Source organism: Asparagus officinalis, chromosome 3 (assembly GCF_001876935.1).
Source record: "Asparagus officinalis chromosome 3, Aspof.V1, whole genome shotgun sequence".
NCBI classification, from domain to species: domain Eukaryota; kingdom Viridiplantae; phylum Streptophyta; class Magnoliopsida; order Asparagales; family Asparagaceae; genus Asparagus; species Asparagus officinalis.
The window spans coordinates 31378518-31403048 of record NC_033796.1 but is presented as its reverse complement, the minus strand read 5'-3'; the positions used below and the strand labels follow the sequence as shown (position 1 = coordinate 31403048).

Sequence of the window (24531 nt, the reverse complement as noted above, 5' to 3'; positions counted from 1 at the left end):
CGTGGACGTGGGAATGTGGCCAATGCTGTTGGCCAATCCTCTGGCAGCACATCAGGTCAACAAATTGGCGCACCCGATCGCAATGGGGTGCAACTGTCGGATGCACAGTGGCAGCATTTGTTGGGTATGCTAAAACCCTCTTAACCCAATGATGCTACTCCTACACATGATGGTAAGTGTAAGTCCACTCAATGGATTATTGACGCTGGTTGTTCGAACCATATGACCGGGAATATTTCTTTATTCGAAAGTTTGTATGATGTTTCTCCATCTCCAGTTGGGTTACCAAATAGCAACCAAACGACGGCAATTAAGGAAGGCAAAATTGTCTTGAGTGATGGTTTGATTTTGAAGAATGTGTTATATGTTCCTAATTTGAATGTTAATCTCATTTCTGTTTCACAATTACTTGCTACCTTGAATTATTTTATCACAGTAACTGATTAATCTCATTTCTGTTTCACAATTACTTGCTACCTTGAATTATTTTATCACAGTAACTGATAAGCTATGTATCATACAGGACCGCAATTCGAGGACCCTTATCACAGTAACTGATAAGCTATGTATCATACAGGACCGCAATTCGAGGACCCTGATTGGAGCAGGTGAACAATGTGACGAAGTATATTGGTTTAAGCCCACGAAGCGGATTCAAGCTAATCAAACTACTGTGGTTGGACAGCAAGAATTGTGGCATCGTCGGCTTGGTCATCCTTCCCGAAAAGTGGTGTCTCTTTTGCCTTTCATTTCTTGCAATAAAGCTCATAGTGAGAGCAATGATTTCTGTGATTCTAAGGAACCTTGTGGTATTTGTTTGATAGCCCATCAAACTAGAAGTGTTTTTCCGATTAGTGAAAGTAAAACAGTTGATTTGTTTGAGAAGATTCATTGTGATATTTGGGGCGATTACAAAGTTGCTTCTAGCTGCGGTGCTTATTACTTTCTCACAATTGTTGATGATTTTTCGAGAGCCGTGTGGGTGTATTTAATGGGTGCCAAGAGTGAGGTTGGACAGATTATCAAAGATTTTTGTTCTATGGTGCAAACTCAATTCAATAAACGGGTTAAAATTTTAAGGAGTGACAATGGGCATGAATTTACCTGTTTACGATGTTTTTATGCTGAAAATGGAATGTTACATCAAACGTCATGTGTTGATACACCTCAACAAAATGGTAGGGTAGAACGTAAGCATCAAGATTTACTTAATGTGGCTCGGGCTTTACGTTTCCAAGCTAACCTACCTTTGATTTTTTGGGGTGAATGTGTCTTGACGGCTGCTTATGTGATCAATAGAACTCCTTCTCGTGTGTTAAATGGCAAGTCTCCGTACGAAGTTTTGTTTGGCAAATCTCTGAATTACTCTCTTATACGCATTTTTGGAAGCTTGTGTTATGCTAATTATCGTCCTAGAGTGAAGGATAAGTTTGGTCCTCGCTCTCGGAAATGTATATTTGTCGGATATCCATTTGGGCAAAAGGGTTGGCGGCTTTATGACTTGGAGAGGAAGGTCTATTTTGTCTCTCGTGATGTTATTTTTGTGGAAAATAATTTTCCTTTTAACAACATGGATGCACCTGTGACAATTGATGGAGTTGGTATAAATGAGTTATTTCATCGCCAACCACAAATTGTTGTTGATGAGAATGATGGAGAAAGTGGAGTTAGGGGGAGTTATGAGGGTCATGAGGTTGGAGAGGACGACCATATTACTGCTCCCCTTGACCAGAGGTCTCCACAGCCTGGGTGTGGCACGAATGCATTACCCACGCCCTCTCCGTGACCTGCCCAGCAGCAGCACACGCAAGAGCAGCAGGCTCCGCAACACGGGTGTGGCTTTGATGCACCAGCCACAGTCCAGTTGCCGCAGCCACTTACCACTCCACAACCTATTTTTGAAGAACCCCTTGGTAAAGGACATCGTATACGGACTCCGTCAACTCGATTAAAAGGCTACATCACCAACACAATCCAAACCATTACTCCCATCACTGTCACTAGTTCATCTCCTCCAAAGCGGTCCTCAGGTACGCCTTTTCCAATAGCTTATTTTGTTAACTGTGATAAATTTTCTGTGAAACATAGGCAATTTTTGGCAGCGGTGACAACTTGGGTTGAACCAAAATCCTACTCTGAAGCAATCAAGCACCCAGGATGGCGTAATGCCATGAAAGACGAACTTGACGCTCTCGAATGACAAGGCACGTGGACATTGGAATCTTTACCTCCGGGAAAGGTCGCTCTTGGTAGTATGTGGGTGTACAAGGCTAAGCTCAAGCAGGACGGGTCTCTGGAACGACTGAAGGGGCGACTTGTTGTCTTTGGCAATAGACAATTGCCTGGGATTGATTTTAATGAAACATTTGCACCAGTCGCAAAAATGGTGACTGTCCACATGTTTTTAGCCGTTGTTATTGCTCGAAATTGGGAACTTCATCAAATGGACGTGCACAACGCATTTCTTCATGGAGACTTAGAGGAAGAGGTCTATATGAAGCTTCCCCCTGGCTATGCACCATCGGGTTCGGCGAGTAAGGTCTGTCGTCTTCGAAAAGCTTTGTATGGTCTTAGGCAAGCACCTCGGCAATAGTTTGCCAAATTATCTTCCGCTCTGAAGTTGTTTGGTTTTAAACAGTCCACTGCATATTACTCATTGTTTTGCTATACTAAGGGGGATGTGTCATTATATGTTCTTGTATATGTGGACGATCTACTCATTGCAGGTTCAGGTCATGATACAGTGCTAAAATTTAAGGCCTATCTGCGTGATTGTTTTCATATGAAGGATCTTGGGGTCCTTAAGTACTTTCTTGGAATTGAGGTGGCTCGAGGTCCTGCTGGCTTATTTTTAAGTCAAAGAAAGTATGTCTTGGATATCATAAGTGAGGCCGGCTTATTAGGGTCCAAGCCTGTCTCTACTCCAATGGAGCAAAATCATCAATTAGCTCGTGTTGAGGGGGAGTTGTTTTCAGAACCTGAAAAGTATAGGCGACTTGTAGGGCGATTGGTCTACTTGACGATTACTCGACCTGAGCTCTCCTATTCGGTTCATGTATTGGCTCAATTTATGTCTTCTCCTATGATCGACCATTGGGAGGCAGCTCTTCGCGTTCTTCGATATCTTAAAGGGTGCCCCGCCCAAGGAATTTTGCTACATCGTCAGTGTAACTTGCAGATATATGGTTTTTGTGATAGTGATTGGGCTAGTTGTCCTATTACACGACGATCTTTAACCGGTTATTTTGTGCTTCTTGGGTTGTAGGGTAGAAATTTGATTTCCCGGAAAAGGGAGTTTCGTTTGTATTTATAAGAAAGCTTATTACAAACTAATAATCAAATGATTACAACAGAAGCAGAGGGAATGCCCTCTTTGTTTAACGTGGGTTCCTCGGTGGCGATAGGATGCCTCGCTCGGTGCTCGTGCCGAGTCTGCTTCCCTTGGACGATCCGATCGAAGTTGCTGCTGGAGCCGGAGCTTCGGTTCTCAAATGAGGGAGCCTTTGGCAAAGGTCCAGGTTCCACCTTTGGGAGATTAGCCAGCAGAATATGCAACGGCCAATCCCCCATCTTCATGCTGCTGAAGATGGGTTTTAACAGGCAAGGGATGGCATGGGCTATCCCTTGATTCATGGGATTTGACCACTAATAGAGGTGAGGGAGATAGCTTGACTGCTCCTTGAATTATGGGATGTGACCACACGTTGTTCGGAGACGTCCTGCTGTTCATTCGTACCGTCAATGGTCATTCGAAGAGCTGTGCTCTGCATCACGCTACATAGGAGTGGGAAAGCCCCTCCTCGTATGCGTGACAACGGCTGTCAGATGCTTGCGTGGATCTGACCAACCACCGAGCGTTGGCGGCTCTCGTCCCTTCACCTGGACAACTGAGGTGAGCCGCATTTATGAGGGTGCAGGCTGTTTCGGCGCCTGTCCGCTCATTCGTACTGTGGACGGCCCTCTGACGGGCCTGGAGTATTGTGCCCCCCCTACCCTCACATCACGGAAAATAAGGGAGGTTTGTCCTCGCGAGCTTGGGACTGCAGGCAGAGCTGGGGATTGCAGGCAGACTTGGGGTCTGCAGGCGGATTTGAGACTGCAGGCAGACTTGGGTCTGCAGGCAGATTTGCGACTGCAGGCAGACTTGGGTATGCAGGGGGATTTGCAACTGCAGGCGAAGCTGGGGACTGCAAACAAACCTGGGTCTTCAGGCGATCCTCAAGCCGTTAGGCGAGCTCTATAGCATGGATCGAAGAATAGGCCGTAACTTTTAAACCGTAAGTCGGAATTGGACGAATTATATATAAAAATCGCCTATCTCGACGAGATGGAGCCATCCGAACCTAGCCGAAGGCTTCGGTTCGCTTCCTCCGTTTCTCCAAATTCCTTACGGTTTGGGAGATATCTGCGTTTTCCCCTTTTTCTCTATTTCGGGTGAGGTTTTAGCAGTTTTGTTCTGAACTTCTCTGATAAGGATTAAAGCAATTTTTATTGCCTACAAAACCCCCTCCAAAGTTTTCTTCCGCTGAGGCAGAATATCGTTCCATGGCTACGACTACTTGAGAGTTAAAATGGTTGAAGTCTATTTTATTTTGTCTTGGTGTACGACATGATCGACCTATGCGCCTGTATTGTGATAGTCAGGCGGCTTTACATATTGCAGCAAATCCAGTATTCCATGAACGTACGAAGCACATTGACGTGGATTGTCATTTTGTTCGAGATGAGCTTAAGGCTGGTAATATTGCCACGTCATACATACGAACGGGTGATCAATTGGCGGATATCTTTACAAAGGCCCTTGGAAAATCACAGTTTTTGGTACTTCTTCGCAAGTTAGGCATTCGAGATCTTCATGCTCCAACTTGAGGGGGAGTATTAGGCATATTATTCATAAATATCTTGTTGCATATATTTAGGAATATATAGCTGTATAGTTTCCGGTTTTGTATTTAGGAATATATAGCTGTATAGTTTCCAGTTTTGTAGCTTAGTTTCCTAACTAATCCTAGCTAGCATTAACCTAGTTTTGTATATATATTGGCAGAGCCGCAAGGCATAAGGCAACGAAATACAGAAGAGAATTGCTCTCCTTTCTCTATTCTTAATTCTAGCACATGACATTTTAAATTTGTCTTCCTCTAAGTTTTAACATATTTGATTTAATTATTATATGCTTAAAATTAGAAATCATATCTACTCTTATATACTTAAAGAATGTTAATACACTTGATTTAGAAATCATATTTATTCCTCTATACTTGAAAAGAATCTACGTTTTAATACATTTAATTTGTTTTACTATTTATAATACAATAAAAATACTATAGAATGAATAGTAGCTTCCAGATGATCGGATCTGATTTACCGTTTATGCTACAATAATTTACTATAATATTTACTGAAACATAAACAATAATTCTTTATATCCTCCAATAAATATAAATATAGAAATACAGAAGAGTATATTTTTGGCACCTTCTGGCTCTCTCTCTCTCTCTCTGCCCCACGTTGGCCGACCAGACACAGAAGATGTCGAAGACATGCAGCATGGCCCGTTCCCCATTGAAAAGCTTCAGGTATTTGGTAAAAATCTAAATCTCAATTGCCCCTTTTTGCCCTTTTGCTAAATTTCATCAAGTTTTGATCTTTTTGGGTTTTTTGTGCTTATTATTCATAATTGAAACGTGGGTATCTCATATTTTCCTCTTATGATTGCAATTTAGCGGTCACTGTACTGGAGATAGGCTAAGGTTTTAGCTTCATTCGAAACACGAATTTTTATCCTGATTCACCACTCTTTTTTCTTTTTTTTTTTTGGGTTAATTCGGCTATCAAAATTTTGCCTTTCTTGGGTGCTGATATCCCAGGCTTGTGAACAGCGCTTTTTCCCCCTGGTTGGATTGCGATTTCAGATATCTCCTGGTGATAAGAAGAGACATTCTGTATAAGTAATGTATAAAAGTCAATGTCTATTTCTTCTGTGCATATAAAGAAATGATAGAGGCACAGCACCAACCACACTTCCTCTCTCTCTACAGTGCAGGGGGCATCACATTAAAAAAATCACACGTGGAGCCCCCTGTACTGTAGAGAGAGAGGGGGTGTGGTTGGTGGTGTGCCATAGAGTGTGTATATAACGCCTCTCGTGCATATATATGTCCGAGTGTTTCTTGATTTGCACCTTAATCCTAATCTCGACATTATACTTTCAATATTCGACTATTTTTACCATTAATTTATAGGGTATCAGTTTATTTCAAAGATTAATAATAAAATAAAAATTTCCTCATGAAACAAGAAAAAGCTGTTGGATTTAATCTAATAAATCTATTTGTGGACACATATGATTAATCAATGTGTATTGCTATCCTTCAGGATAACCCACTAAAGTGATCAATTAATTTGGGTTAATGGTTATTTAAATAAGTCATGGGGTTATATGTGCAGATACCAGGTTATAATTGTGATTTGATGAGGGGCCAAATTGTAAATGTACAATATCTATAAATAAGGGGTTATGATCCCTAATCTAGGGTTACATTTTCTAATTCTCTTCACCCCCATCTAGAGAGAAATTTGGCTAGAGAAACCCTAAGGTTAGAAGATCATCAAAACCTTAATCAGGTTTTCCTCAATGGATTCAGGTATAAGCTTCCGCTCTTTTCTTTTGATTCTTGTAAATCTCTTTGAATTAATCATGGCTTTATGGTTTAGATCTTAAGTTTTTATTAGATCTAACAAGTGGTATCAGAACCACCTTGATTTGTTCTAAGAGATTAAGATTAAAATTAGGGTTTTTGATCTTAATTGTTTTGGACTCAATTTTTGTTCACGGATGAACAGTAACTGCTGTTGGAAAAATTTTCGGATGAACAATAACGTATTTTTTTGGATGAACAGTAACGTATTTTTTGGATTTTTCTTCGATTTTTCTTGGATCTGGATCAAGAAAACTCATTTTTTCGATTCTGGATTTTTTTCTTCGATTTTTCTTGGATCTGGATCAAGAAAACTCATTTTTTCGATTCTGGATCTGTTTTGAAATAAAATCGAGAAATTCTTTTGGAAAACTCATTTTTTCGATTCTGGATCTGTTTTGAAATAAAATCGAGAAATTCTTTTGGATCTATTGTGCTTTGGTCGTTGATCCTGTGCTCCTCGCCGGCGAAGTGTCGCTGGCGGCCTCGCTCTCAACTTCGACGGCGACGGTGGCGTTAGGAAACCTTAGGGTTTCGACCTTTGGGTGTGGGAACAATGGCGGCGGCAGTTTCAGATTTAACCCTCTAAGGGTTCGTGCGTGAAAACGTGCGGGAATTAAGGAGGTGGTTACCTCAAATTTTGGCAAAGCTGAAAGCTTCAAACGAACTTCGCGTTCGTTCTAAGGTGAGCCTCGCGCTCAAATTTATACAAACTTCGCGTTCGTTCTAAGGTGAGCATCGCGCTCAATTTAAACGAACTTCGCGTTCGTTCTCAGGTTGAGTCTCGCGCTCAATTCAAGTTGAGCCTCGCGCTCAGTTCTCAGGTGAGCCTCGCGCTCAATTCAAGTTGAACTCTGCGTTCATCCTCAGGCGAGCCCTGTGCTCAATCCAAACGAACCTCGCGTTCGTTCTCCAGTTGAACTTCGCGTTCATTATCAAAACGAATCTTGCGTTCGTTCTCAAGTTGAACATCACGTTCAGTTTTTAAACGAACCTCGCGTTCGTTCTTAGGTGAGTCTTGTACTCAATACAATCGAACCTCGCGTTCGAAATTAAGCGAACTTCATGTTCACTATGGTTAAGCCTCGGCTTTTCATAGGTCCACTTTGGTATACTTAACTTATTCTTAATTTATTCAATTAAGTTTGAGCCATATTTAAGCTATGAAAATTTAAATTAATTTAATTTAAATTTAATTTGGTTTTTTAATCAATTATTTAATTCAAATATTATGACACTAAGGTATTAAGGTTGTCTCACACTCCAATTGATTAATTGAAATAAGAAGTTGCCAAAGTAACCTCTCTTGTGTAGATTGTTCATGAGGAATGTGAGATGTTTGTATGTATGCTTTTGTGTAAATATTTAATCGGCCCAAAGGAAGGTTAATATTTATTTAGACTGTATACACATCTGCGATGATAAGCGTGTGACAATTATAAGGTTTACATGTGAATAATGAATCGATTCAAAGATAGTTTCATTATTTGACATGAGTTATTATCAATGTTTGATCATTGCAACAATGTATCACTTACAAGTTAATATTACTGTCCAAAGACTTGATATTAATGTTGTGCCAGATATCTTGGATGGGATTCGTCATTATTTAAATTTTATTGATTACTAATTATGATTATTGATGTGAGCATTTTTGTTTTATTTCAGCTAATGCATCTGCTGTAACAATTTCTGCTAACATCAACTCAATTCCCATGCTAAATGGGACAAATTTTAAGGTTTGGAAAGAGAACATATTAATTGTTCTTGGCTGCATGGATCTTGACTATGCATTAAGAACTGAACAACCCCAACCTCTCAATGCGGATAGCACTCCTGATGCAAAGAAGGAGTATGAGAAATGGGAGAGTTCAAATCGCATGAGTCTTATGATCATTAAGCGCGGCGTTCCGGAAGCCTTCAGGGGCATAGAATCCGAAGGGATTACTAAGACTAAAGATTTCCTTGCAAATGAGCTCATTTCATACTGTGTGCAAGAAGAAGACAGGTTGAAACAAGATAAGACAGAAAGTGCTCATTTGGCCTATGCCTCTAAGGATAAGGGCAAGAAAAGAAAGAATAATAATGAAGCTGCTAAGGGTCCAGTTCAGAAGAAACAACATAAGGATAATCAGAGTTGTTTCTTCTGTAACAAACCTGGACACGTAAAGAAGGATTGTACAAAATATCACGCCTGGCATGCTAATAAGGGTACGTTCCTTACTTTGGTCTGTTCTGAGGTTAATTTAGCTTTAGTACCTAGAAACACTTGGTGGTTAGACTCTGGTGCTACTACTCACATAAGTGTTTCTATGCAGGGCTGCCTGAGCTACCGAAAGCCAAGTGCTATTGAAAAACACATCTTTATGGGCGACGGACAATCGGTAGATGTGGAAGCAATTGGGCACTTTAGGTTATTGTTAGGAACTGGTTCTTATTTGGATTTGAAAGATACTTTTGTAGTACCGTATTTTAGACGGAATTTAATTTCTATTTCTGTATTGGACAAATCAGATTATTCTTGTTCATTTGGAAACAGTCAATTCAGTTTATCTTTTAATTCAAATATTATGGGAACCGATTACTTGAGTACTTATGACAACCTATATTTACTTGATACAATTGCTTCTTATAATGAATCCTTGCATGTGGAATCACGTGGTACTAAGCGTAAATTAAATAAGGAAAATTCGGCGATATTATGGAATAAGCGCTTGAGTCATATCTCAAAAGGTAGAGTTAAGCGTCTTGTGTCTGATGGCATTTTGGATTCCCTTGATTTTTCGGACTTCGACGTATGTGTTGAATGTATCAAGGGAAAACAGACCAAAGTTAAGAGATTAGGTGTCAACAGATCTTCGGATGTCTTATAATTGATACATACGGATATTTGTGGGCCATTCCCTACGGAATCCTGGAATGGTCAATAATATTTTATATCATTCATAGACGATTACTCACGTTATGGGCATCTATATCTTATTCATGAAAAATCTGAGTCTCTGGACATGTTCAAAGCCTATAAAGCTGAAGTTGAGAATCAACTCAACAGAAGAATTAAAACCGTTAGATCTGATCGTGGTGGTGAGTACTACGGTAGATATGATGGTTCAGGTGAATAACGTCCAGGACCATTTGCTAGATACCTAGAGGAATACGGTATCGTCCCACAGTACACCATGCCGGGTTCACCTAGCATGAATAGTGTAGCTGAAAGACGAAACAGGACTCTTAAGGATATGGTAAGAAGTATGATTTCTCATTCTTCTTTACCGGAGTCTCTCTGGGGAGAAGCACTTAAGACAGCAACTTACATTCTGAATAGAGTACCAAGTAAAGCAGTTGCTAAAACACCTTATGAGCTTTGGACTGGTCGAAAGCCCAGTTTAAAGCATTTACATATTTGGGGATGTCCAGCTGAGGCAAGGCCTTATAGGCCAAATGAAAAGAAATTAGACTCCAAAACAATTAGCAGCTACTTTATTGGGTACTCTGAACGCTCTAGGGGCTATAAGTGTTGAATGTATCAAGGGAAAACAAACCAAAGTTAAGAGATTAGGTGTCAACAGATCTTCGGATGTCTTATAATTGATACATACGGATATTTGTGGGCCATTCCCTACGGAATCCTGGAATGGTCAATAATATTTTATATCATTCATAGCCGATTACTCACGTTATGGGCACCTATATCTTATTCATGAAAAATCTGAGTCTCTGGACATGTTCAAAGCCTATAAAGCTGAAGTTGAGAATCAACTCAACAGAAGAATTAAAACCGTTAGATCTGATCGTGGTGGTGAGTACTACGGTAGATATGATGGTTCAGGTGAATAACGTCCAGGACCATTTGCTAGATACCTAGAGGAATACGGTATCGTCCCACAGTACATCATGCCGGGTTCACCTAGCATGAATAGTGTAGCTAAAAGACGAAACATGACTCTTAAGGATATGGTAAGAAGTATGATTTCTCATTCTTCTTTACCAGAGTCTCTCTGGGGAGAAGCACTTAAGACAGCAACTTACATTCTGAATAGAGTACCAAGTAAAGCAGTTGCTAAAACACCTTATGAGCTTTAGACTGGTCGAAAGCCCAGTTTAAAGCACTTACATATTTGGGGATGTCCAGCTGAGACAAGGCCTTACAGGCCAAATGAAAAGAAATTAGACTCCAAAACAATTAGCAGCTACTTTATTGGGTACTCTGAACGCTCTAGGGGCTATAAATGTTATGATCTCACACTAAGGAATATTTTTAAGACGGAAACAACAACATTCTTTGAGGATGTTGAGTTTGGGGGGGAGAAATAAGGTTAGAGACATTAGTTTTGAGGAGGAATTGGCTTCAGATCCAATCCATACAGTTACTTTTGATAATATTCAAGTTCCCATACCTGTTGTTGCTCAAGAAGTAAATCCGGAACCTCAAGATGATAATGTTGAACAACTCCCTGTTCAAGAAGAACAAACTCAATAACCTCAAGAACCAGTGTCATTAAGGAGATCCACAAGAGAAATGAGAAATGCTATTTCGGATGATTATATTGTATTTTTTCAAGAACATGAGGAAAATAGTAGAATGTTGGAAGATGATCCAATCAACTTCTCTCAGGCCATGAAAAGTTCTAACTCTCAACAGTGGATTGATATCATGAATGAAAAATACAAGTCTATACAAGACAATAAGGTTTGGGAACTTGTCCCATTGCCAGAAGGTGCAAAACCAATTGGTTGTAAATGGATTTTTAAAACTAAGCAGGATGCAAATGGTAATGTGGAGAGGTATAAAGCACGTCTTGTGGCTAAAGGTTATACTCAAAAGGAAGGCATTGATTATACAGAGACTTTCTCTCCGGTTTTATCGAAAGACTCTTTCAGAACAATCATGGCACTTGTTGCTCATTATGATCTTGAGTTACATCAGATGGATGTTAAGACTGTATTTCTCAATGGAGACATTGATGAGATGATTTATATGGTATAACCAGAAAACTTTATGTCAGGAGACCCAAAGAATATGGTCTGTAAATTAAGAAAATTCATCTATGGACTCAAGCAAGCTCCTCGTCAATGGTATCATAAGTTTCAACAAATAATTATCTCGTTCGGTTTTGAGATGAACATTGTTGATGACTGTGTATATCACAAGTTCAGTGGGAGTAAGTATATCTTTCTGGTTCTGTATATCGATGACATATTGCTTGCCACTAATGATATAGGCATGTTGCACGAAACCAAGAGATTTCTATCAAAGAATTTTGAGATGAAAGATCTTGGGGACGCCTCTTTTATATTAGGGATCCAGATACATCGAGATCGCTCTCGGGGTATTCTTGGATTATCACAAAAGAGCTATATCGATAAGGTACTTAAAAGGTTTGGCATGCAAGATTGCAGACCAGGTGACACCCCTGTTGCTAAAGGAGACAAGTTTAGTCTCAATCAGTGCCCTAAAGGTAACCTTGAAATTCAGGAAATGCAGAAGATTCCTTATGCTTCGGCTGTAGGAAGTCTAATGTATGCTCAGGTATGTACGCGTCCGGATATTACGTACATTGTTGGGATGTTAGGCAGATACTTAAGCAACCCTGGTATGGATTATTAGATAGCAGTCAAAAGGGTTATGAGGTATCTTTAGAAAACAAAAGATTACATACTCACATACAGAAAATCAGAACAGCTGGAGGTCATTGGGTACTCTGATTCTAATTTTGTTGGATACCAAGATAGCAGAAAGTCTACATCAGGCTACATTTATATGTTAGCATGAGGAGCTATATCATGGAAAAGTATCAAACAAACACTTGTAGCTTCCTTCACTATGACAGCGGAATTTGTAGCTTGCTATGAGGCATCCAATCAGGAAATATGGCTGCAAAATTTTGTCACAAGACTGCGTATTTTGGAAAATATGGAAAGACCACTAAGGTTATATTGTGACAATAAATCTACAGTAATATATTCCAATAACAACAGGAGCTCAACTAAGTCAAAACATATTGACATTAAGTTCCTGATTGTGAAAAAAAAGGTACAGAGTGGACAGATATCTATAGAGCACATTGAGACAAACTCCATGATAGCTGATCATCTTACTAAGGGATTGCCACCCAGGGTCTTTCATGAGCATACTGCTCATATGGGTGTGGTATTATTTGAGGATATCATAATTTAGTAGGAGTTTGTAATTGTGGTGCTTTATGTTTGGTTGTATTGTCTGATCAGAATAAAGTATTCAGTTAAGACACTCTGTTACATTATGTTTGGTTTTGACCTCACTAAGGAGGACCAGTTGAAAATAGACATGTACTGATCACATTGCATGTAATTTTCATGCTGCACATTCATGATTGATCTATGTCGTTTGATTGTATTGGTATATGTGACCATTGATGGGTCGAATCACGATAAATGTGACGAAGGCCGCTTTGATCCTATATTGATATAGTAAATAAACGAGATTGTTTAGAAATACCTTTTCAGTGATAGCAATTTTTGAGCTCATAAGGTTATACACAATTTAAGGAATCATATGGTGCCCAAGTGGGAGATTGTTGGATTTAATCTAATAAATCTATTTGTGGGCACATATGATTAATCAATGTGTATTGCTATCCTTCAGGATAAATCTATTTGTGGGCACATATGATTAATCAATGTGTATTGCTATCCTTCAGGATAACCCACTAAAGTGATAAATTAATTTGGGTTAATGGATATTTAAATAAGTCATGGGGTTATATGTACAGATACCAAGTTGTAATTGTGATTTGATGAGGGGCCAAATTACAAATGTACAACATCTATAAATAAGGGGCTATGGTCCCTAATCTAGGGTTACATTCTCTAATTCTCTTCACCCCTATCTAGAGATAAATTTGGCTAGAGAAACCCTAAGGTTAGAAGATCATCAAAACCCTAATCAGGTTTTCCTCAATAGATTCAGGTATAAGCTTCCGCTCTTTTCTTTTGATTCTTGTAAATCTCTTTGAATTAATCATAGCTTTATGGTTTAGATCTTAAGTTTTTATTAGATCTAACAAAAGCTCTTCCCGCACACTTGTGTGTGAGTTTATGATTCATTGCTTTGAAAAGCCTCAAAAGACCCCAGTAAAGCCCCATTTAGAGCGAATCAAGCCAAAAGCTGCATTGCTTCGAGGAAAAAAAAAAACTATTGTGAAAATTCCTGGATTCAATTGAAATTTTTGGTATCTCACTTTGGCCCGCTTTCTCCTGCTTTCTAGTGTCCTAGGTATTAGAGATGTAATTGATCCTTCGTTCACTCAGTTTAGTTTTGATTTCATAAGTTGCATACTCCAATTTACTATCTAGCTAGGTATATTGATTAAGAGAGGATCTTCCTGCAACAAATGGTCCCGTAAGTCTTCAAAATATTATTTCTTAATTATTTTCTGGTATGACATTTTCTCCCCCGTTTGCCAATTTTCTTCAGTCTTCGTATCATGTTCAGTTCGAAGTTCTCGTATTGATATTCAATGTTATCTTCACTCTTTGAAGTTGTAAAAATATTGACTCTTTGCCTAGGCTTGAGTGAATTTATTCTATTTCGACCTTAATAAGACATACATATTTTCTTATTTTCTAACTTTTTTATTTTATTTTGAAACAAACTTCATGCTTTCGTGATTCATTTTTTTTTTTGCATTCACATGTTTACATTTACCATATGAGATATCATAGTTTGATCCTTATGAGTATCGTTTTTTATTCTTGTGGAGTATGTAAATTAGTATATTTGAATCACTAGTCTTAATAAGTATATCTAGTCATTACTTCCTACAGTTATCTTCTTAAATATTTGTTAGATTCATTATATTCATCTTTATGATGCTTCAAATATATCGCTTATCATTGCCTATAAATTTCCAACAATCAACAAGTTATCTCGTATAGTTTACACTTTTCTTAAATTTTCAATTTTTCTAATTTATCCTGTTTTAGTTATGTTAACCTTTTTCAATTAAATATTTTCCGCGTTTCTTGCCTTAAATGCCCTCGTACGCCCCTGAAGCCTGAACACCATCCTATCGCTTTCCAAAATAGAGCTTACCATCACGTGAAGTGCAGAATATAGTGACACTCAATGGTATCTGAGGATTTTGCTTTCATGTGTTAAGCCAAATTTTAGGGTTTAAATTTGTATCATCTACTAGTAGATATGTTACTCCTTTTCGTACAATTCTCTTAAAAAAAGACATACTTTTCTTGGTAATATCTTAAATCTATCAGACTATGCAGTCTAAGTTTTAACAGTGCATGAATAATGCACTTGCTAGTTAAAGCAGGACTTTCTGGTTGATGCTTATAGCTCCTATTCAGTATTTAATCTTTGCTCGTTTTATCCCATTCTATCAAGGCATCTGGAATAGCTGCTCTTGATGTAAAAATAAATAAATAAATAAAAAATAAATAAATAAAAACTCAAAGATGCTGCTCTCTGCACTGTGGAGTCTGTTGCATATTCACCAAGAAAAGATCTACTACAAAAGGAAATAGCGAGGCGAAAGTTGACAAAATCATTGAAGCAGGTATGGTTTCCCTCCCAATAATAATAATAATAATAATAACCAAAATGTCTATCAACAAGTTCTTATAGAACATTAAATAGAAAATGTCTTCTACAGCCTCAAAGCCTGTTCGATCAGGCTTTACCAGTGCTAGCCATCTTATTGCACAAAGGCTTTACATCATCCAAAATGCAAATCACTTTTGGGTCAAAAGAACTTGATAAGATATTGAATGGCAAACTCTACTCCATGCATTGAGGATTAAAAAAGATATAGGCTACTAAATGTATAATCATTTATTAACCTGAGTTTTTTCTCTGGTCAGGACAGATTGAAACTGGATCTGTTACTGAAATATGGTAAATTTCGCTCTGGAAAGACTCAGGTGTGTCACACACTCTGCGTCACTTGTCAAGTAAGAATTAGTGTTATAAATGTAATCTTTACCTATGAATGAATATCAAATTTTGTTCATGATTTTTCTTGGTAAGGCATATATACGTCTGATAGCAGATAAGGGTTAATTAATGAATTGATAGCGAACATTGATTACAAATTAAACCATTACTTGTATGTTTAAAGACTTTAACCAGCTAATTATTCGTGGCTGAGAATGAATGCAGGAAGCTCTAGACATTGCATTAATAAGTTTGCTTGATTTATTTCTGCATTTTGCATTCTTTAGTTTTGTTCAAATGATGGCTTTGTTAAGATTTTTGCTTGCCATAGTTCAAAGATTTTCCCACCTTTGCTTACACACACTCTATAGATTGTTGATTCAAATCACAATATTATTATTATTATTTTGATATATCTAAGCTTCCGCTGGATCAAGGTGGTGGTGAAGGGAAAACCATGTACATTGATGCAGAGGATACTTTCGGACTGCAAAGACTCTTATAGATCGCAGACGGGTGCCAATCCTGCCCTTAAGGTTATCTTTCAACATTTACGGCATGGTAGTTAACATGATTAATGCTCGATGTTCACAGATTTGGACTAAATGGTGCTGAAGTTCTGGAGAATGTGACTTATGCTAGAGCCTATAATACTGATCATAAATCAAGGCTTTTGCTGGAAGCAGCTTCAATGATGGTGAGGCCATGCATGTTCAGTTTTGAATCTGGCACGTTTGTTCATTTATTTATGTCATCATCCCATTAACATCATAATCTTTTCTTCTTCTTTTTGCATTCCGACAATCAATAAAAGAACGTCTATTCCTTTCAGTAGTTGAAATAAACTACAATTTTTTATATCCCGACTACGAGAAAATGCTTTTACCAATTTAATTTGCTGTGGCATCTCAGATGTTCAAAACATTAACTTGGATGTAGCACAAATACATGGTTCCTCTTTTATTGATGAAATTGGCAGTGATCTCATGACACGTCATAGTTTGGCAGTTCTATGCTTGTCTGTCTTTTTTGGCACAGTATGATAAGCTGTTGGTGGAATGTAGTAAAAATATAAGCACATGACGTTTTATGGAAAAAAATTAGTGTGGCATTGGACTATGTAAAGGTTATGCTACCATCCACCCCACCAGACATACAAGGATCTTACCTTTTAGCTAGTTTTTCCTTTTGTTCAAATAGGAAGTAGGCATGATTTGGGCTCCTAAATATGCACAATTAAGTGTTAAAACTTTGAAACAATATCATGCTTGAAAAAGATTAAGGAACTTTTCTTTTGTTGCGCGCCTATGCGGAAGCGTGCTCGCACACCGAACGAATCTGTGATCACGGGAGAAGATGACCAACCACACAAGAGCACAATTCAATCCAAATACGACAAAGCAAACCAAACACAGAGATATACGTGGTTCGGCAATTTGTCTACGTCCACGGGGAGAGGATGAGAGATTTCACTAAATCAAGGAGAGTACAAAGGGGTTACAATCTCACAAAATCACTCACACAACCCCTAAACCAAATCTCTCAACTTGCTCACAAGTTCTCCCTCTCAATATACTCAGTACAATCTAAAATCTCTGTTCTAAACCCTAGAAAAAACGTGTTTCAATATATATCAAAACACAAACCTAATGCGAACAGGAAACCAAAGTTCAGGCCCAGCCCGACTCGTGGTCGACCGCAGAGCCACGTGCGGTCGACCGGATCCAACGACAGAAACCAATTTCATTACAGGGTTTGGACGGTCGACCGCCGGGCCACTCGCGGTCGACCGTGAAAAGTCCAAAGACTGTTCTAGCTTGCGTGCATGTTTGCGGTCGACCGTCACGTTACTTGCGGTCGACCGCTGGAAGTCCAAAGCTGTTTTCTGTCAATTTTCCTGTATTCTCTTCATCTTTGACGAATGAAAGAATCCATCTGCATTCCCTGCGAAGTTTGCAGTCTATATATGGACTGGCATACTATTTTGTGGCACTCATATCTTGTATACCCTTGCATTATCCGCGTACGTGTTCTTAATCTTTCATACCCACTTCTGTTTCCTGTATAATAATTAGATTGCTAATGCGATCTTCATGAGTCCTTATCGTCTATGGGTTCTTTTTCATTGGTATGGTGAAACTGTTCTTTTGCAGGTTTTGTAAAGTAATAAGTTCTCCATGCTCAGCAGAAGCTGACACAAGGTTTCAAATTTCTTCTGAAGGTGTACCAGATGTGAAGGATTAATATATCTGATTCAAGCTAAGCTTGTTGCCTGATTATTGCGTCGGTTGCTGCTTGATGCCCTTGTAGCTTCCAGATGTCACAAGCTTGGGTGCAATTCATAAATGTGAAAACAGTTGTCTTCTTTTCCTTTAATAGTATCTATAGACTATAACTTTGTTCTTGTAATTTCTGTACGCACGAACATTTTGAAACTACAGCAAGATCAGGGATGTTCTCTTCAAGTGCCGTTGTCGTTAACAAGTGATTTCCATTAACATCAATAGCAGTTATGAAGGTGATGCCTTCTTTCAGTAATGAAAAATCAAGTTCATGTGGGGATTAGCTGTTGTGTGATTTTTTGCCTAAATGATTCATATGCTTTTTTCGAGTTTAAAGATGGATAAATGGGGCTGCAGAGATGAACAATGTAAGTTTCTTGGTTGGGAATAAAGAAGGGGGAAAACACCCAAGTATTGTGTCACAAAGTTTGGCTTCTTTAATATTTTTCCTTTTGAAGAACAAATGCAAGAGGAGGATTTTGATCTGCTCCCCTAGAACATGCTGAAGTTACACAAGAAGCATCAGCACATGAGGCAGCAGAGCAGAGGTCAGTGAAGCTATTTGCAAATTGCATTACACGGGTTCTGTTTTCAAGTTCTCCTGTCCCTTTCATCTCATGTAGGAAGCATTAAATGCTTTTGACTATTTCATGCAATTCGTAGAAAAGTTTACATCTTGCTGCTAGTACTCATTTAAAAAAAATTAAAGTGCTATTTCTGTGTCTGAAATTGGCAGTGAAAGGGGTAGAATCGATCATCTCCACTGACTGCAATCTGTCGTAATTTGGCTTTTAAGATGCACATTGCCCATGCTGCTTTGGATTTTGTTTGCATTGCTTCTTGGCAGTAATTGTTTTCATGCCTCTCATTGCTTTAACTATTAACTTTGTTGTGGTCCAGCGTATTGTTTACTGAACTTATTGATTTTTATTTTCAAAGGACGCAGTTGGGCATAACATTTTGCTCTACCCTTGTGCTATTAGCCATGACTGCCTCGCCTACAAAAAGCCAGTGATATTTTATGCGAATTGCTTGATTCGTGTATTGGAAAAAAAAAATTCCCTAGTTAGTTATCAACTTAAGCTGTTTGGTTGTTTTCCAAAAAAATCGGAAATGAAAAACTCACATTTCAACTCATTTCAAGAGATTTCAAGACATTTCCCGCATTTCTTTTTTTTTCGCAATGAAATCATCGTCACGTTGTTGCGCGCAGCGGAAATTTCGGCAGCACTTCGGCAGCACAACAAGAGTTAGGTCGCAATAAGAATTCTTATTTCTCAAAGGGAACAAGAATCTGAAGTCTAATATCCCATCAAAGTGGGATATTTGCTCTTCCTCTCGTTAGCTCTAGGACTGCGCGTCGAGGGAACCTAAAAAGCTATTACAAATCACACAAATAGCAGTACAACCAATTTTTACGTGGTTTGGCAAATTGCCTACATCCACGGGGCAAGGAGGGGAGAGATCTACTATTAGAGGGAGAGAATACAACTAGGGTTTACACAAGAATCTCACAAATAAAACCCTCACACAACACTCTCAAATCCCTCACAAAGCTCTCTCAAAGGGATGCACAAAACCCTAAAAGAGACTACACAAAATCTCCTCAACTGCAGCCACAAAAAGAAGAAAACCAAATCTGCTTTGCATTGTTTGCTCTCTGTCGCAGCCGCCAAAAAACAAAACTCCTCCTTGCGTGCACGCGAAAACCTAGAAATCAATCCTATTTATAATTAATTTGCGGGCAACGAAATCTCGAGCCGTGGGCTGTAGTGGGCTCGTGCTCTTCACGCGTTCACACGCCTATGCAGCAGCACTTGGGTGTTTCTCTCATGTGGGTGGCCCCCACGTCCACTTTCGTTCACAATTCTCCACCTCAATGAAGTTTTCTCAAAACTGAGCCCACACCATAGCATCCAAATGTCCCAACTTATTGTGTTCAGTACGAACTCAATCCACAACAAGTCGAGAACCCGAACGAGAGTCCAAACAATCTCACCCCCATCAAAATCAACTAATCCAAAACCGGCTGCATCTGAAAGACTGCCTACGTATCCTCTTGCCCAAGGAATCAAGCCGAACGTAGTTCATCCAAATGGCCGTCAACGGCCTCAACAATCACGAATATGCAACAAGTTTCGACAATGATCAAACTTGTTGCTCGGAACCACCTTAGTGAGCATATCCGTCAGATTATCCTTCGTGTGGACTTTCATAATCTCCACATCGCCATCTTCAAGAACATCTCGAACGAAGTGATAACGAACATCAATGTGCTTCGTCCGCGCATGAAAAACCTGATTCTTCACCAAATAGATAGCACTCATGCTATCACAATGAATAGTGACGGACCTCTGCGATATACCAAGTTCCTCCAAAAGTCCTCGAAGCCAAAAAGCCTCCTTCACAGCCTCCGTACCTGCCATATACTCTGCCTCCGTCGTAGACAAAGCCACCGTCGACTGTAAGGTGCATCTCCAACACACCGGTGCATGGGTCAAAGTAAACACATACCCCGTTGTAGACCGGCGCTTATCCAAATCCCCGGCATAATCCGAATCAACATAACCAATGCATAGCTGCCCACCTGTAGTGTCCCGCTCATAAACCAAACCAGCATTGAGCGTACCTCGAATGTACCTCAAAATCCATTTCACAGCGTCCCAATGACCCACTCCTGGATCATACATGTATCTCGAAACCATGCTTACCGGCTGTGACAAATCCGGCCTCGTACATACCATCGCGTACATCAAGCTCCTAACCGCACTCGCATATGGAGTCTTCGACATCAACTCACGATCTTCAACTGACTTCGGTGAAAGACCAGCTGAAAGCTTCAAATGGGCTCCAAAAGGTACACTAACTGGCTTCGTATCCATGCTAACATGAAATCGCTGTAGAACCTTCTGTAGGCATCGAAAATTGCCTATAGGTCTCCACGAACGGCTAAGTGCTAAGAAAAGACGATGAACGTCACCATCTGGTTCACAGAAGCTTGATTGATGTCGGTGAATGCTTGAAGTAAACCGACGAACTACGTGAAACAACGGAGCTTCAGAATGATGAAGATACGAACTGATCGGGAACCTCACATCGTTCACAAACGGCGAAATACCCTTCATATCTCATTTGTTCAACTGATGATATAATTATTGCAGCTTATAGAATTCTTTGTCGGCTTTCCAACGTACTTGGAATCACTCAAATCCGAGGTCGAATGAAGAATTTATGGTGGAAACAATCAAATAGGCATAACGGGACGTCTCAGGCTGAACTAGGGCACCCGGGGTGTCTCGGCACGGGCGAGACACCCTTGGGTGTCTATGCCAAGGCCGAGACACCCTAGGGTGTCTCGGCCAAGGCCGAAACACCCTTGGGTGTCTCGGCCCAACTGTCTCGCACAGGTGCGAGACACCCCGAGCTGTCTCGCACTTGGGACGTGTTTTTGACGGTTTTCGATCGGTTTTAACCACCCGAAACCTCCTGGAGCCTATAAATACAGCCCCGGGTCCTCATTTATTTCAGATCTGGAATTTTGGAGATTAGGCGAAGCCCTGCCGGATCGAAGACTGAAGGTGCACGAATTTCAGAGAGGAGGAGGAGTAGAGATCTGATCAAGTTCGTCGGTATAAAGAAGAAAAGCTTGTCAGATCTGCATCACCCGCATCCGATCCTTAGGATTATCCCGTTGTGGTAATTCTAAGAAGAGCAATTATCTCGCTTCGCCGAGATAAGCGCTACAGTTTCTCGATCCCTTCGCGCGATAACAATGAAAACACCAACTTTCACCGCAAACAAACTGGCGACCACAGTGGGAGCCAACAGCCTCGCTGCCGAGGTTGTCGTGCCGCAGCCAACGATCAAGATCCCCGTGGCTGAAGAGGTTGAATACGAGTTCGACCAGTAGAAGTTCGAGGAGTATGTCTCCTCCTCCTCCTCCAGATCTGCCTCTCCTTGCAGGTGCAGGAAGGACTCCTCCTCCCTGAATATCCGTCGGTCTCCAGATCTGAAGAACCAAGATATCGATCTCCCCATAGCCGATGCTACAGTCGTACCTTACAACGGTCCGCCGGCATCCAATGAGACCAGATCTGCAGATCTGAACTCCTTCACGATTAAGGGGTCGGCTGCTGAAGGCGCGCCAACTCTATCAAAGAGAGCACGTCAAAGGAAACGACAACGCCTCGCGCGCCAATTCGCCAAGGCTTTGGATCAGGTGGATGGACTCCATTACCAAGCAGATCTGGAGCTCAGAAAGCGCCAAGTGGCTAATCTGTCGCCACGACCAGCATCGGAAGCCTCCTCTCGATCTCCAATTAACGAATGAGTTCGTGTCCAAAGAACCCGCTCTACTCTCGAGGAGCGAATCCAGAAGCGCCGCGCCTTGCATGCGCATGCCCGAACCCTTGTGCAAAAAGCACAGGAAATACAAAAGGAAGAGGCAGTTAAGAGATCGTCGAGATCCAAACAAGTTTGGGTGCCAAAAGCCAAATCAGCGCCTAAGACAAAAGCAGGCGACGTTGCTCTCCGGCCTTCGTCAACTCCAGACCCTACTCCCGCACTTTCGGTGAAGCCCTATGACAGCGTGGGTCTCTCCAAATCTAGAATCCCATTGAAGGATCGTGTCGGTGCCCTACCTGAGAATCGAGGAAAAGCGCTTGTTAAGGAAAGCTTGAGACCGTTGAAGGAGCTTCGAGCCAACATCCGGACTAGGGGTCGTACGCAACCTCCTAACAAATTAATTTCTACAACGGCCCGCTCGGGGGTGCGTGCAGAAAACAGGAGCCCGTTAAGGTTTCACCCTCACAAAGGTGTGATTCCAAACGTGTGACTCCTGCAGACGCCAACAAGGCAATGTTTACTCAGAGGAAAACGCGTCAGACAGACGAACGCGTTATACCTGAGAATTCATGTAAGCAGCCGATAGGTTGCTCTGACTACAACGTCGATGAGTTGTACTATTGGGCTGGAGGTACGAATGAATCTCGAAAGAGAAGTACCCGGGAAGCGGACTCTCACTGTCCGTGTATCAAAATTATCAGGGTAGTATTATCAACGTGTAGCTGCCCCAAGACCGCTCCGCGGAGGGTCTCGGTATTTGAGAGGGTCTCCACTAAAGCATCAAAGCCCAAATCAAGGCGTTTTCACAAAAGACGATCGGTTGTTCGAGATGACGAACTCCCAGCGGTTACTATCAACGTTGTCGATAAGGGGAAGTCTCCGATTAGTTCAAATAGTTCGAACCCCAATTTTTCTCCAGGAAGAGAAGTCAGTTTGGGAATAACCCAATGAATATCTCAGCTTCAGCTAGAAGCCGTTGGACATAATGATTACCAGGGAGTCCGTGAAGGAATCCATTCTGATGACGAACTCTCGGATTCTTATTCCGCAATCGCCTCTGACGATACAACGTCTAGCATAGGACAAGCTCGGGAAGTGTTCATGATCAACACCGAGCAAATAGCCAAAATCATTGAGGATGCTCTAGCCAAGCAGAAAGAAGCATTAAAAATCGAAATGGAAATGGTTATGCAGGAGATGAGACAAATGCACGACCAACAAATCCGAGCTTTATCGAATCAGCTAGGTGAGTCCATCCGTCGCAGCACTGCTAACCAAGCAGGCAGTGATTCAGATGTGGATGAACACAACGCTGGGGGTGGCCCCACTAAAAATAACGACGCTGGGGGTGGACCCACCAATGATGATAACACTGGGGGTGGCCGCATTATTCCTCTCGAAAATTGTCCAAAACAGGATATAAATGAGGACGAAAAGATGAAGGACCTCGAGAGCAAAATTAACGCTCTAATGTCTGCTCAAGAGGTAAAGAAGACCAGCATTCTATGTCCTTACCCGAAAGAGTGGGATTCGATCCCGTATCCGGCGAAGTTCAACCTGGTCAATTTCACGCCATTCGACGGGAAGAGCTCGCCCTCTCAGCACCTGATCTACTTCAAGTCCCATTTGGGTATGATCTCCGGTAATGAAGCCTTGATGGTTCGGTCATTCGTTGGCACCCTTCGCGGGCCTGCTTTCGATTGGTACCGCCGTCTCAAGCCCGGAAGCATCAACAGCTGGGAGGACCTGGAGAGCATGTTCCTTGCTCATTTCTTCGATGATGAGGCCGAAGTATCGATCAGGACACTCTTCGATGAGAAACAAAAAGACGGAGAGTCGGTGGATACCTTTATCAAACGCTTCCGCAATCAGGCAATGAACTGCAAGGATCCCGTCACGGAGGAATTCGTCTTGCAAACCTGTCATAACAATTTATCCATTAACATCTTGGACGTCACGGGAGTAGAGCCGCTCAATACCTGGAAAGAGTTGAAGGCGCGCGGAGAGCAGGCCGAACGATTCCTTAGAAGGAGGAAGGTTGAAAGATGCCAACCGATGGCTAACCCTCTGAATTCGAGTCTCGTCTCCCATAATGAAGGGAAGACACCTACAACAGTTGTTGACGTTAATCAGACGTCGCAACAGCAGTCCCGAAGACAGCAGAATAGTTCGGATCCAAGACTCCAAAAAAAGTATTCATTCAAGGACGAAGACGTTCCACCATCTTCGAGACCCTTCTTGAAAACAACAAGATTAAGCTGCCACCCATCATGAA

At 40.8% G+C, this 24531-nt stretch overlaps 1 long non-coding RNA gene across 8 annotated transcripts; it reads left to right on the top strand.

Moving 5' to 3' along the window:
* On the top strand, positions 5494–18095 carry LOC109833657. Of its 8 annotated transcripts, none has more exons than XR_002245303.1 (5): positions 5523–5579; positions 15558–15617; positions 16068–16146; positions 16225–16327; positions 17784–18095. It is a non-coding gene; the product is annotated as an uncharacterized LOC109833657 (long non-coding RNA). The 8 variants fall into 8 exon arrangements; XR_002245301.1 differs by having other exon boundaries at positions 15558–15647; XR_002245304.1 differs by having other exon boundaries at positions 5523–5586.